The sequence below is a fragment of the Montipora foliosa genome, chromosome 7 (genome assembly GCF_036669935.1).
Source record: "Montipora foliosa isolate CH-2021 chromosome 7, ASM3666993v2, whole genome shotgun sequence".
Classification (NCBI taxonomy): domain Eukaryota; kingdom Metazoa; phylum Cnidaria; class Anthozoa; order Scleractinia; family Acroporidae; genus Montipora; species Montipora foliosa.
In genome coordinates, this window is record NC_090875.1 from 33,082,110 (window position 1) to 33,097,801 (window position 15,692).

The 15,692-nt window shown below is 38.6% G+C and overlaps 1 protein-coding gene and 1 non-coding gene across 2 annotated transcripts in view; both read right to left on the reverse strand.

Annotated features, from left to right (window-relative positions):
- Window positions 1–15,692, reverse strand: part of LOC138011857 (uncharacterized) — a 330,121-nt gene that overhangs the window by 155,608 nt on the left and 158,821 nt on the right. The gene's annotated exons all lie outside the window — the stretch shown is intronic.
- Trnas-aga (transfer RNA serine (anticodon AGA)) lies at window positions 1,922–1,994 on the reverse strand. The gene has a single exon. It is a non-coding gene; the product is annotated as a tRNA-Ser (tRNA).

The window sequence follows — 15,692 nt, forward strand, 5'->3', positions numbered from 1 at the left end:
AGTACGTTTTCTTTTTTAACTTTGCATTTAATTTAATAGATTGTATTGATTTACTTGGTCTTTTAATTGTCTCATATCATTCTCGGTGAGTGGACAACTAAAATCGAAACGAATAGCATAAGCCTCAAGAGAACTTTGCAATTGCCAACAGGGGAAGGAAAGATTAACCAATTGCCAGCAGCAAGTCGACTTCTAAATTATAAATTGGAGAGTTGCAAGGACTAGAGAAAGCTTAACTGAAGTCGACGTCTTTGTTGCCTTTTTAAAATGAAGCGATGAATCGCTGAACTTAATTGAGGTGGACAGTTTAAGAGAAGCGCCGATCGTGACAATTACCGAAAATAAGCCAAAGAAAAGTTTGTCGTTCACATGTAGATCTTCCAAGTTTACTTTTTTTTTTAGATCATTAATTTTAATGTATTTTGTATTGTAATTAGTTTTTCAAAAACCATTTAGTGGAAAAGCTAATAAATCTCATCTTGTCTTATCTTAAAGGTAAGTTTCCCACCAAAACAGGCCAACGCTTACCTTCCCCTTGGGTAATTTGCAATTGTGTAACCGCAAATGGGGAGTCGATCATAACCCAGGGTAAACCTAACCCAAGCCGTAACCCCAAGGTTCCCCATGGGCAAGAGGTCTAGTGTAACCGTACCGTCATCATCCATAAAACTTGCAATATCTTTTTTCACCCATCTCTTTTCAAACCGTTACATTTTTGCAGTGAATTTTCTTTTCTAGTTGTGCAATTAGTCAGGCTTGCTTTAAATTACTTCACTATCTGCCGTTACTTAAACACTTAAATAAATGGCCGCAACTCTGCGGAAGCTTGTTATCCAGAACTCACCTACTTCTAGTTGATGAGAGAACCTTTTAGTGTAAATGACTGCGCATACAGTGAGTGTGGGCGGGAAACAATTATATTAGCATATTTGACGTCGGCTGATCTACTCGAAAACCTACGAAGGTTTCAATATTACATTTCTACTTTTCTCGTCGTCAAAGATGAGATTTCAACTTGCTGTGAAACTGCTTCAAAAACATAAAAACCAAAGCATATAATAATATTCTTCAGAGGTATTCCGATATTTAAGGGACTTGCACCTTTAGTATTAAAGTTAAATGTGAGGGAATATGACATCAATATCCCTTCAAAGGAAGGTCTTTTGACTGAGGCTTTTCTTGCCCTATTTCTTACAAAAAAAAAGCGTTTTATGTAAATGTATTTTTTCCGACAATCACGCATCACGTAATTCTCTTCGATGTCGACAGATCTTTCATTCTTTTCAAATTTAAACCACTATTCTTGTCGTGGTTGCGTAAATTTCCGTTTATGGAAACATTACAAACCTAACTTTAGAGATACTCCTTAGAGAAAAAACGTGTTCTTCTATCGACTATTTCCAACTATATGAAGATTAAATGGTAGAGATAACTGGGAGTGGGTTTAAATTTCAGTGAATTTCTTCTGGGGGTCTTAAAATCTTCGATCGACGGCGACCGTTTCACTAGACTGGCAAAATAGACAAATATATCTTATGATCTGACAATATAGACTAAGTTCTTCTCGTTTATTTTCAACTTATGTACATTTCTGGCCCTTTGTCTACAAATCTGCAACTTGAAATTGTTTTAACATCGCTGTTCAATGAACCATTTTCCCGGGCCTTCAGATCTTTGGTTCTTGTTTTTGGCAATAGTGCTTACACCTATCTTTTCAAATACAGCTAACAAATATCAAATGCAACATGGATTCTTTAATTTTGGTTTTGAACTTAAGTATCACCAGCAATGATTTCTTAATGATGAAATGGTCTATGAAATGAATCATATATGAACTGCGGATATCAAATCAAGTGAAGCTATGATCTTCGCAGTTATGAGCATAATTTTTGCAATTGCGTAGAGAAGCCTGAAAAATTCAGGACTTCAACGGGGTTTGAACCCGTGACCTCGCGATTCTGGTGCGAAGCTCTAACCAACTGAGCTATGAAGCCACTGACGTTGGGAGCTGGTCATTTGTGGGTTCTAATAGTCCCGTGAGGAATAAATCAATGATGAAATGGTCTATGAAATGAATCATATATGAACTGCGGATATGAAATCAAGTGAAGCTATGATCTTCGCAGTTATGAGCGCAATTTTTGCAATTGCGAAGAGAAGCCTCATTTCATAGACCATTTCATCATTGATTTATTCCTCGCGGGATCATTAGAACCCACAAATGACCAGCTCCCAACGTCAGTGGCTTTATAGCTCAGTTGGTTAGAGCGTCGCACCGGAATCGCGAGGTCACGGGTTCAAACCCCGTTGAAGTTCTGAATTTTTCAGGCTTCTCCACGCAATTGCAAAAATTGCGCTCATAACTGCGAAGATCATAGCTTCACTTCAATGATTTCTTAAGCTCCCACAAAATTAAGGCAAGATCAGTAAGGAACTTGTTTCATTCAAAATCGTTGATTATTTTGGGGTAACTTAGATTAACAATTTCCTCGACAACCATTTCTTTCTACATTAAGTCATTTATGTACATTACGGGACAATACCCGTGGATAGTCAACCATTCGGGACACGGAGTCTTTTACACCGTGAGATCGACCTCCGATCGTTTACCCTCCCAACAGTGATATACCACAGACAGACCACAATACTGGGAGCTCCATGCCCTGCGCGCTCTTTGCGAATAATTAACAATTATTTTACGAGAGCGCGTTGGATATGAGATGGTAAATAGCCAACGAGGTGCGTAGCGCCGAGTTGGCTATAACCAGTCTGGTAGCCAACAAGCGTGAATTGTTTTATTAAATTCTTTAAACTCGAAAAGTTTGGAAGAAAGAAATTCCAGCGAAAAAAGGGAGAAAGTCCTAAGATGCGATGTTGAGTTATACCTGGTGGCCTGACAGACGCAGGCTCATGACAAAAACATTTCTCACCTTTTTGCGTGCTTGTAAGCTTCGGAATTGATCAAAACGTTCCACAAAAAGGTTTTTTTCCCTTTATACCGGGAGAAATTTTGCTCACTAACGTGATCAGTAACTTTGTTTTTCCACCAAAACAAAAGAAAATGTTTGCATGATAATAAAGCTCAATTTCCAGGGGATTAGTTGGGTACACTAACATGGCCGCCGTGACGTCACGTGAAAACACTCTATACCGAGCGATAAGAGAGCACTGGGACGAACTCGTACCGGAATGAGTGGTCGTACCTCGACAAAGAAATGTACCAAGGTGGAAAACGCCATAAATAATTCAGTCTGTTGTTTCTTAAAAACCTGTGAAAATCACGCTGTGCCCTGAACTATTTTCAAAATCCTGTGAAAATCACACAGTTTTTGTCAATTCCATTGTCTTCGTTTCGATCCCACGAAGATGTGAGCCTCCCAATTAGCCGGTACTTGTTCCCTTCAACAAAAGATCTGAATTAATCATAGTACCATGGTTGGTACAACAGCACCGGAATACTCAGTTTAATTTTACAATTATATTAAGAAAAATACGTGTCTTTTACATTTTATAAAAATTTATCAGGAGTAAAATCATGAAAAACCATGAAATAAGTCAGATATTATATTAAATACCTCGAACGTCGGTATTAATCCATATACATCCCTCAGGCCTACGGCCGTCGGGAGGTATATGGAATAATAGCTCTATTCTCGGTATTTATCTCATAGTTACAATATTACACGAAGAGTTTTCCTTCATTTGAGGCCACAATTCAGCTGCACTTAAGAGTGACCATCAATAATAATTACTGTCATTAAATTTCCCCACAGGTATCAATTCACATTGGACGTTTTAATATTTATAGAAAGCATTGACGTTTGTATTGAAGTATAATGGCACGCCTTTCCAAGAAACACGATTAAATCTATAACGGGTTTTCCCTTTATTTGACATTGAACATTTTTCCTTTCACATTTATGCATTTAATTTTTCATTTCAATATTGTTGGAGAGTTTTCCTTCCGCTTGAGATCAGAATTCAACTATATTCATGGTGTCTCATTACACTAATTAAGTTAATTCAGTAGTCGTAGTATATCTCCCCCTCCGAGGATCAATTAATTTTTCACCTGTTAGTTTTATAGAACAGAGTTGGGTCTGTGGTACTCTTCAAGAGATTAACAGTTCGCTTTTCGAAGAAACACTAAAAACTATCGCAGCTTTTCCTGTCATTCTTTGTCTGACCTTTACCCATAGCCTTGCATCAGCCGCTAAATCATGTACTACTAATCAACCCCTATCAGAATACGGTTTCGCTCTTGTTGATCACTCGTATCATTCATTTATTGCTGATCGTTTGGCTTCTTGTTACATCGCTTGCAATATGCAACCAGCTTGTCAAAGCCTCAACTACAATCTTGCTGACAAGACTTGCGATTTCAACAACGACACCAAATATTTTCGTCCCAAGTATTTTGTGGAGAAACCAACATCCGTTTATGGGAATAACCCTGATTCTGGTAAAGTGGTTTTTCTGTTTAGAATATCAAATATCACCGTAATCCCTTTGTACTTCATTCTCGTTATTCTTATCTTGTGAGCAAAAAGAATTAGCTTCTAGTTCAGACAATCAATGAAATTTATTTGTCAATCTTATTCTATGAATTGATGCTTTATGTTGAAAATCAAACTTTTGGCAGACAATGATGATTTCCTCTAGATTTAGAAACTTCGTACATGTTTGAAATAAGTTACCGTGGGCGCTTTCCCTTTAACCAGAGGCTTGAGTTAAAAATTTCGATAATTTCATGTGGCCGCTCGAAACCAATCACATCAAAGAGTATTGTCCCAAAATGTAAACAGCGACCAGAAATGAACCGATGCGACGGAATTTTTCTGATGTTCCAAAACTTTAGGACCACTGTGCAAGATATGCCAAAATGTCTAAAATTAGAGACCCTGGGGCAGATAGTGGAGACGAGGACAAAATCGGAGCGGGCAACTTGCAAAAGTGCGAAGAAAAAATAATCGGCTCTTATTTTTCCTTTGTACTGTAGCTCGTCGTATTTTTCTCGCCCGCTCCGGTCTTGTTTCCGTCCGCACTATCTGCCCCTGGGTCTTTGAGGATGCGTCCACAGTACTTTTATCCGGATTTTTCTTTTATTTTTCGGATTCAAAAATATCTGCGTCCACACTTAGCGTATTCCAGTCGTTTTTGCATCGTTTTTACTGTCCACACGTATCCGGATACACAATTATTACTCTAGCGTCCAGTGCTTTTGACAAAGATTTTGCTTGATGAGCACGCGCAAAAATCGTATGTTGGCGCCATTTTCTCTGTTTTGCTAACGAGATGTACGTGAGAGTCTTTCAAATGAAGACTTGCTTCCATATCTCAAAGTGCCCTTGGACGTGAGGTGCATGGGAATGAAATTAAATTACTGGAATCGGTCAGTGTAAAATGCAGACCGAAGTTATAATATAACTGTTGAAAAAGCCCAAACCCCTTACAAATGCTAACCTTAGGCCTAATTAGGCCGAAAACAATATTTAGGCCTAACTGTTAGCATTTCGATTCCAATGATTTAATTTCATTCCCAGGCACCTCACGTCCAAGGGCACTTTGAGACATGGAAACAATTCTTTACCGTCTTTCAAGATCTAAGGACCGGATACGCCATGTTGATTTATCTCATCCAGGAGAGACTGGATCCAGCGCATTCGTAAATTTACAGATACCACTGTCCACACGTATCTGAACTTGCAGCGTATTCAAAAAAATTGCACTCTGGAGACCTCATTCTAAAATTTCCGATTTCGCTGGATACGTGTGGTCACAAGCTGTATTCGAAAAAAAATTGCGGATAAAAAAAATCCCAGCTGCGTGTGGACAGGGCCTAATTCGCAGAGAACAGTACAAAAATGTACTTAAAGACCTAAAATGCTCGCCGCTTGTGCAGCACGAATATTTTTCCTCTTAGAACCCATAATGATATTTTGTTGCGTGGCCATTGCTCCACCCATCCACTTTTCTAAAACACCGTAATATTTTACGCTGTGAAAGTAAGAGGACTTCTCAGACAAATGAAAAAAACATTGCTGTCCTTTACGCTAACCCATAACCAACGTTATCGTGCGCGTACAACAGTCATCACTCATTTTCTATATTTCCTTCAAGACTCTTCTTACCAATCAAACACTAGGATAACTTTGCAATATTCCGGAACTCCAAGGACGTGAAATGATTTACGTAACGGACTTTGCCCACATATTGATAATGATCCGAGAATTCTATTGACATTTGCCATGCGCGCGTACAAGAACAGTCACCGCTAACATTTTCTTTTTGTCATCGCTTATTTTCTTATTTCCTTCAAGACACTCGCGACCAACTTAAAGAGGATGATAAGATTGCGAAAGATGACACAACGGTTTGAAACAGCTTTTAACTCAGTCGTTACACCCGTTTGTAGTATTTTATATCGTTTTCTTTCCCATTGAAACTCCGAATATGTTTGATGATTGCGTTCAGCCAAAATGATGCGCCGGCTAATCGACGGCATCGATTGGAATCTTTCGTTCATAAAATCGAGATCTTCACTGACTCTTTTAAATTACAGTTGGATTTGCTTAGGAAGCGAAAACAGTACGTTTTCTTTTTAAACTTTGCGTTTAATTTAATAGATTGTATTGATTTACTTGGTCTTTTAATTGTCTCGTATCATTCTCGGTGAGTGGAGAACTAAAATCGAAACGAATAGCATAAGCCTCAAGAGAACTTTGCAATTGCCAACAGGGGAAGGAAAGATTAACCAAATGTGAAGCCGGTTATGAAGTAATGTTTCTTATTTTATCGAACTGATCAGAAGTGAATCTTTATTTTTGATTGTTGACTCTTGCTATGTAAACAACTCTGAGCAGCAATTTGTCTCGTTTTAAGTAAGAAAATATCAGGATTAATCAATTCTTGTGAAAATAACAAGACAAGTATAATCATTTCTCTCACGATGTATTCACTTGTGTTGTAGCCGATAACGACGTTTCGACCGTCTCGACTGATTGCGGGCTACGCTTTGTATCACGGAGGTCGGCTCTGATTGGTGGAATTCAGGCTTATTGTTCCGTTGAGTAATTTCCTGAGATCTAATATGATTCAAAATGGTTCCCTCGTTCTCGTATCGATCGCCTGTCGTGTTATCAACACTTCGGGGAATGTCGAAGCCATTATCCCTGTTGATGCTGCAAGTGTGAAGTCTTATGAGGTTATAGCTTTCTTCGCTCTGTGACGTCAGCTGTTCATCGGTCCACTTAATTGAGGACCATTCTACAATGTGTGCATCATTAAGCTTATAACATAATCGGCCTTATCACCTGAAGAAAATCAGCAGTAAGAATTCGAAACGTCGCAATCTAGAACAGAAGAGACACAACGTAGGACAAACGATCAGAAGACTGCCATGCGGGAGGTCGTGAGTTCAACTCTGGCCGGACCAACACTCGGGGTAACTGAGCAGAAAATTCTGCCTTTTGCAATGACACCCGCAAATGGCTAGACTTTCAAGTCTCTTCGGATAAGCACTATAAACCGCACGCCCCGTCTCACAAAAATCCAACATGTTCATAAGTTCCCTATGGGACGTTAAAGAACCCACACATTATTGGAGAGGAGTAGGTGATCAGGTTCCCGGTGTTATGGGTCTCCATTATGAGTGTATGGGTGGGTGGGTATAGTGGTCCACATTAGCTGAATAGCGGCCAAAACTTTAACCTGCTCAAACAAATAAAAAAACAAACAAACAAGAAAAGGTATTTTACGATATGTAAGTAAGTAAGTAAGATATAAATCAATAGTGTGTCTAAGCCAGTTTATTTTACAATTTATACCAGCTTTTACTGACCAAATGTTTTCTCCTTTTAAAATTTACCTATTTTGTCACAGAACGTCCTTGGCGAAAGCTGAATTCAGCTGCAGTGTGTTTTGGCGTAAGAGATGACCAGTTTGGCCGCTTTGATGTCGAAGTCGGTGGCTCTCTTGATGCTGTCAAACTCGTTCACCTCAGTGGATTGGTGAACTGTAACATTAATCGGAACGATAGATCGAGCAAATGGGGATGCAATCCTGAATCGCAAAAGATAAAAGTCTTCATAACAAACGCATCAAACACTGTCCTTCTGCCTCACATGGGGATAAGTTTAGGATACACCATTCCCGGGTATGGTCCCAATTCCAGCGAGATTGTGTTCAGTGATTTCCCAAATCCACTTCATCTGTCTTCTGGTCAAGAGTTACGCCTGTGGCACAGTCAAGACTTACGAAATTATCATGAGAAAGATAATGACGGAAACTCATGCGCTAATGTCTTCGCAAAGTATTTGTAATCTTGGCCCATGGCCAGTAGAGCAAAACCTCCGCTCTTATTTAATCAGTTCAGGGCACAACTGTATTTAGGAAACACTGAATTTGTGTCCAGGAAGAAATGTAGAATTGTAATCGGTTGATCTGTTTCCTCTCTTGAAACAACAACAGCATTCTCTGCTCTCTTTACATGAGAATCTAAATTTCAGTTGCTTTTATGTAAGGGGAATCTTTGATCAAGACTAACATTTTGCGCACTTCCAAATCCCGTTGGGTGCGTCATCAACTGTCCATACGTAAGGACGTACGTCCACACCTCCATTTATGCCAATGTGAACGGTATCACGCTACTTTACAGCATACATCTCCAGGTTTTGATCAATTGTCACCTGTCAAAATGGGTTATCCGCTGACCAGTATCACGTGTCCATATCGCAGGCTCAAGCTTAGAGCTTACCGAAGTCAGCTTTTTTTTTAAGTTGACCGCTGACCAGAGACTGATTTTTGATTGAATTGTAGGCTCAATTCAGGTTCAATCACCTAACATTACTACGAGAATACTACGTCAACTATAGTTCTTACACAGTCAACGCTTTTCGTGTTCTGGTAAAAAACGGTTTGGAAAATGTTTGATTTCTGCATTTTTCGCCGGTTTCAATCCAGTTTGACGTATCATGGTAGCTGTGGTCCACACTGGCGGCTACGCAGTTATTCAAATCAATTATAACAGGAATATAAACTTAAAGCTGAGTGTTTTTATCTTTAGAAGCTCTAATGCCTGGAGGACCTATGACTAGAACAGAAAAGAAAGGAGAGAGAAAGAGAACGACAACGACAAAACAGAATAACAGTAATAGCTCATACTTAGTGGAAGAGATTACTGTCAATATGAATCACGACAAATTCGTAGTGCTACACTTTATTCGCTGAACGTCAAAAACTCTCCAATACAAAAAGGAATATAAAGCAATAACTCGGTCAAAACTACTCATCAAATATCCAGTTCCATTAGACGTCCTTGACTGTGTAGGTGCGAGAGACAGAGAGAAAGAGGTTTTCTAATAAAGAGAAAGGATTTCAACAAATGTCGCAATGTTTCTGAATAAGCGGCAAAGAAAACTCTGAGTTCTTACCAAACTGTTCGGCTCCAAATTCACATCTTTGCTCCTCTTACAAACAAACCCGAGCACATGGCATCAAAGACTCACAAAAAAATCACGTGACGCGAGACCAAAACTACTTAGGTGAGTTGGGAGCGACACCGGCCCCTAAATGACTTTCCTTTGAAATTCATTTCCACACAGTCACATTAAAGGCTCCCTACTCCAAAACTCAATTTTTTTTTAAACACAGTCTCTAAACAGAAATTCATCTCATCTATCCATCTCCAGGCGGCACAGACTTGTAATAGGTCTTCTAAGTATAACGGTACCTGCTTTAATTTCTTTGTGTCGTTGTCTTTTGGCATGGGTCACCACTGTGGAGGTAGTCTTTACTTTCACCACACGTACAAAGCCACAACTCGCGCAATTAGCCATTTTCCACGAGGGTAATTCTCATCTACCATCAGGACTACATCACCTACCTTGACATTGTCTTTTTTTTTTATTATTATTTAAATTTATAATAATTACACACACAATAACAACGACAATAATAATAATAATAACAATAATAACAATAATGATATACACGATACGTCTAGAGGTCTTGAATGTGATGGAGGATCGCTTTCCATTTCTCATTATGACTATCTACAATATCATTTTGCTCAGCTATGACACGCTCCACTTGACAAGCAATTTTTATTTTTGTTTTTAGAAGTGAAAGGGAAGGATTCACTTTAAGAAGTCTACATTGGAAAATAACTTGTTTACCTAGTAATATAATATGGTTAATCAGTTGCGTTTCTTTTCCAAAGAGCCCAAACATTATACTCACATCTGTCAAACACTGGATTGTCGAAAAGTAATTTTTCAACCATTCAACTACAGAAAGCCAAAAAGCAGTTGAAATTGGACAATGTATAAATAGATGCTCGAGGGATTCCTCTGATATTTGACAAAATGTACACAAAGGTGAACTGGTTATTCCTATTTTATAGAGGGCTTTATTTACATAAAGGATTCTATTTAAAACCTTATACTGAAATTCTCTTATCTTTGAGTCTAGTGAAGCACGTCTAGGGAGGAGATAAATGTCTTTCCAAGATAAGTCATGTAATGGAAATAAACGTTCGTATTTAGATATTGAAATCGGGGGCTTCTCAGTTTTCTTAATTAGTTGCCAATATAAGTATCTGGAACAAGACGGAAATATTGAGTTCTGCGATTCGTGGGCCTCGGGCAAAGTGCTGGGCATGTCCCTTAAAAGGGTCTTCCACTCCGATGGAATAGAGTTAAAGACACTCATAAGGACAAAAAACTCCGCACCGGTTACGTTTTGATTTTGTAATGTCCTACATGATTTCATTCTACCGGAATCAGTCAAAATATCACTTACAGTAAGAAATCCTTTCCTTAGAAGTTTGTTCCTAAACAAAGGTTTTCCATCTATACATAAGAACTTGTTATTCCATATGATTTCCTTTAGCACATCAGCTAAAGTGGTAACTGGTGATATCTTATAAAGCGCCCATTCAGTTAAGCATTCCTTGTAAAATTTAGGAAGGGTCCTCGGCAAAAAACGTACATCTTAATTACAGTTAGTTAAGAAAGCGCCCCTAAAGTCAGCAAGATAGTTATCAAGAAACAATTTCCAGGTACTATTATAACCTTCGAGATATTTCTTCATGCACATGATTCTTTGAGCCTTGATAAGTGTTTCAATATGTGGCATATACGTAATCCACCATCTTTATAGTCACTTATAAGTGTGAGGCGCTTTATTTTATCTTTCCCCGAATTCCAAATAAAATTGAAAAGAACCTTATTCACCAGCTTCACAATCTCTTTGGTTAAAGGGATTAACGATGCCCGGAACATGATTTTGGGGATTGCGAAGGTCTTAATAATTTGAATTCTACCAATCAGTGTTAAGTTTCTCCACCGCCATGCATTGATAGATTTTTGAATGGACCTAATAATATTTTCAAAGTTGAGCTCCTGATACTTTTGCCAGTTATACGTAAAGAAAATGCCTAAAATTTTCATTAGTTTGTTTACTTTGTCAACGCCAATATACTCTGGCGACTCATGAAGGCTACCAAGCCAATACGATTCTGTTTTCTCTTCGTTCAACCTTAGTCCAGAAATTCTACCAAATCTATCTAAGAGACCTTGCAGCAAAAGAAAGGACTGTGTATCACTAACAAAAGTTGTCAGATCGTCAGCAAAGACGCTAAGTTTAACTTCACATTTACCAACTTTGATTCCTTTAATGTCATTAATTTCACGAATACTTATATTGACAATTTCAAGGGCAATAATAAATAGGTATGGTGACAAAGGATCCCCCTGGCGAACTCCTCTATTGACCTCAAAAATATCAGATGCGAAGCCATTATTCATAATACAACTTGAGATGTCCGAGTAAAGTACTCTAATCCAGTGCAAAAAGGAGTCGCCAAAATTAAAAGCTTTTAATGTATGAAACAAATAATTCCAGCTTAAAGAATCAAAAGCTTTCTTAAAGTCAAATGTTGTCATAAGACCCGGAATATTCTGTAGTTTGGTATACTCCATTACATCATTTATTGACCTCACTGCGTCAAAGATCGTTCTCCCCTTGACATATGGGCATTGGTTTTCATGAATGATAAATGGGAGAGTCTTTTCGAGCCTTACTGCTACAGCTTTAGATCCGATTTTATAGTCCACATTTAGCAACGATATCGGTCTCCAATTATCCACATATCTTCTATCCTTGTCTTTCTTTTCAATTAACCGGATAATTGCCTGCCGCTGGGAACTTGACAGTTTGCCGTTTAAATATGCAGCATTTAAAGAGTCTACCAGAAGAGTGCCTAAAATTGGCCAAAACGCTTTGTAAAAACTCAGCCGTAAGGCCATCATTTCCCGGCGATTTATAATTTTCAAATTTCTCTAGAGCTTTATAACATTCAGTGTAAGTCAGCAATCCATCACACTGTTGGCTTACGTTATCCGATAACTTAGGTATGCTAACGTTCTGAGTCTGAAAGGAATGGAAAACATCTTCATCAAAATCTGAATCCCTATTAGCGTATAGATCTTGATAGAATTATTTTAATTCAGCCATAATAGCTTTGCAGTTTGTCACTACTCGTCCTTGTTTGTCAAACAACTTTCGAATACAGTTTTTCTTATTTCTGGATTTTTCAAGACCCAAAAAGTATTTGTTATTTTTTTTCTTTTTTTCATACCAATTAGCTTTGGACCGTATAATGTTTCCACGAGTAATGTAGTCATACTTAGAATCATATTCACTTTTAAGTTCTTCAAGCTGCAGTATATTCTGTTCCGTAGGATTACAAGCACAAAGTTCCTCACTTTCTTTAAGTTTCTTTTCAAGATCAGTAAGTTTATTCCTTCTGTCTCTTGCCTTTGTTTTACAAAAAGAAATAGTACATTGTCTGATTTTATATTTGATCAAGTCCCAGAGGAGTCTTTTGTCGCTCACCTCTTGAAATTCTGTTAACCAATCTTGGTAACTAGAGGCAATAAGATTAAGGTAGTTGTAATCATTTAAAAGGCTAGAGTTGAAAATCCAATGTGATGGGCCCCGGACTTTGTCCTCAAAGCTATTAATTTGCAAAGTGATGGCCGAGTGGTCAGATTTAATAGAAGGTATTATATCCGAATCTTCAATAAAGTCCTGAAGTCCATCACTAATTAACCAATAATCTAGGCGTCGCTGAATAAGAGGTTTCTTTTGTCTCCACGTAAACTTTTTTTTGTTAGGGTTCCTAATTCGCCAAATGTCAACGAGATCGTATGCCAGTTTAATCTCCATAATATTTTTAACCGAGTCTTTTTTTCAACACGTCCACCATAATTGTCCAATTCTTCATGTAAATGAGCGTTAAAGTCACCTCCGATGATCAACTGACTACTAAACGTCCCATCCGTTTCGTCTAAAGTTGACAAGATTCTTGAAAAGAAGGAGCATTGCTCTGATGTTATGTTTGGGGCGTAAATGTTTAGTAATAAGAACGGAGAGTCTTGAATCAGAGCATCTATAAGAACGTAACGACCATCAGAATCAGACTGAGTGTTTTTCATTTCAAATTGTAATTTGTCATTTATTAAAATCAGAACACCTCTACTGTGATTGGTACCGTGAGAAAAGTACATTTTCCCGGGCCACTGAAATCGCCAACTTTCAACAATATCCGGAGTGCTATAAGGTTCCTGAAGAAAGGCAACATCAGCATTTTGCTTATGTAACCAATTAAATACTGCTTTTCTTTTAGTAAAACCCCGAATCCCTCGAGCATTTAAAGAAATGATTTGAAGTGAGTGAGCTGAGTGAAGAAAACAAATAATCAATTGTAAAGCGCCTCTTTAAATGTTTGAACCAAAACTTGAAAAAGGTACGTCGCTAAACCATCTAGACGTAAAAAACAAACCAAGACACTGACATCCAAAGTTAACAAAGAAAAATCTACAGGGAACTGCCCCAGCACGCACCCAGCCCAAGAAACTAACTTGAACGGCATGGTTACCTGCTTGAAATAGTTGTCAAAACGGTCTCAGGGGAGCTCCATCTTTTACCGACCCAATTTTCCTTTGAAAAGAAGGGTACAAAGCCTACTAGGTGTGAATTGTTTCAAAGCGTAAAGAAAAACGTTCCTAATGAGCATTGAAAAATAGCGAAAGGCGAAAAGAGACTAACAACAATATTTACATAGGAGCAACTTTTCCGTTTATAAAGAAATTATCAGGTTCAGCTTTGCTAAAAGCAACTTTTAGTCCTTTCTTTTTCGCCTCCTTCAATTTGGGCATTTGTTTTCTCCTTCGTTCAATTATTTCCTTCGGAAAGTCCTCCAGAACTTTTATCTCTGACGCACGATTAAGGCCGAAAGACGCACTCGAAACTTTCTCTCTGTCGGGATATCGTAAGAATCTCGCAATTATAGGTCTTATCTTTCCTGCCACAGGTTTTCCAAGGCGATGAACTCTTTGCAGAGCTATTTGCTCAGCCGGTTTATTTTCTTATTGATTTCTTGGAAAAGTCATTTTCCAAGAAATCAATAAGAAAATCACACGTGTTCACTTTCTCACCGTCTTCTGAATCTGCTTTTGTTTCTCTTTCTTCAATTCCAAAGAACTTCAAATTTTCTCTGCGACTATACGAATCCGCGTATAATTGTTTCGTGTGCAGGTCCTCCTTTGAACGTTCTAGATCCTTAATCCTACCTTGAATGTCGTTAACTTCAGTATTAAGCCACTGCAGGCCATCATCCATCTCGTCTAATCTTTTCTTCGCCTCTCCCGCTCCTTCCTTCAGTCTACTAACCTCGCTCTCAACTTGATCATCTTTTGGCGAAATTCATTCAGGGAAGCTTCAATAGCATCCAATTTAGCAAGCTTGGCCAATATTTGGTCTAATTTTGACGTGATATCCATATCCATATCGATATTTAACGCTACAGGGTTGACTTCGTCTTCGCCACGTGGCTTCTCCTCAAACACTTCTCTCTGCTCGTTTTGACTCTCAAGGTTATCTGTTTCACGTTGTCGTTTATCTAAAGGCGACTTAGACTCCGAAGAACTAGAGCTGTTCCTTGGTATAGATTTCCGCTTTCCGAGCGAATGAAAATCACCCATAGGCGAATTATATCCAATACTTCAGGTAGAAAAACGAGCGGAGCTCTCACAGACACGTCTAAGCTACATTCATGCCAGTCCCAGTCCCTCCCTTGACATTCTCCCTAGGCGTCCTCCATCTCGATCTTTCCATAAGAGTGGGTAGATACTCTTTGGTCCATCGTCTCCAGAATATACTACTCAGATACTGGGCCTGGCTCCATGCGCGTCTACAATGAAGGTCTGTTTTATTGAAAACTTGACGTTGGGCACAAACGTAGCAAATGATTGGGAGTTCTTGGTCGATCTTGTCGAACACTGTTGCTGTTACGCGTTACAGGACGGCTATTAATGATGTTGACAACTTCTGCCATTACAGTGGAAAGAATCTCGTCTGTGACAATTTGCTCTTTTAAAATAGACTTTAACACTTGCTTTGCATTTTGGATCATTCTCTCTCAAACGCCGCCCTCATGGCTCGCCGCTGGTGAGTTGAACTTCCACTTAATTTCCTTCTGTGCACAAAAGTTACTGATTTTGTGATGGTTTCACTGTTCAACGGCATCACGAAACTCCTTGTCAGCTCTTGTAAAAATTCGTTCCGTTATCGGTTCGCATCTCAATCGGACAGCCTCGTATGCTGATGAATTCTCATTGCATTGAGTA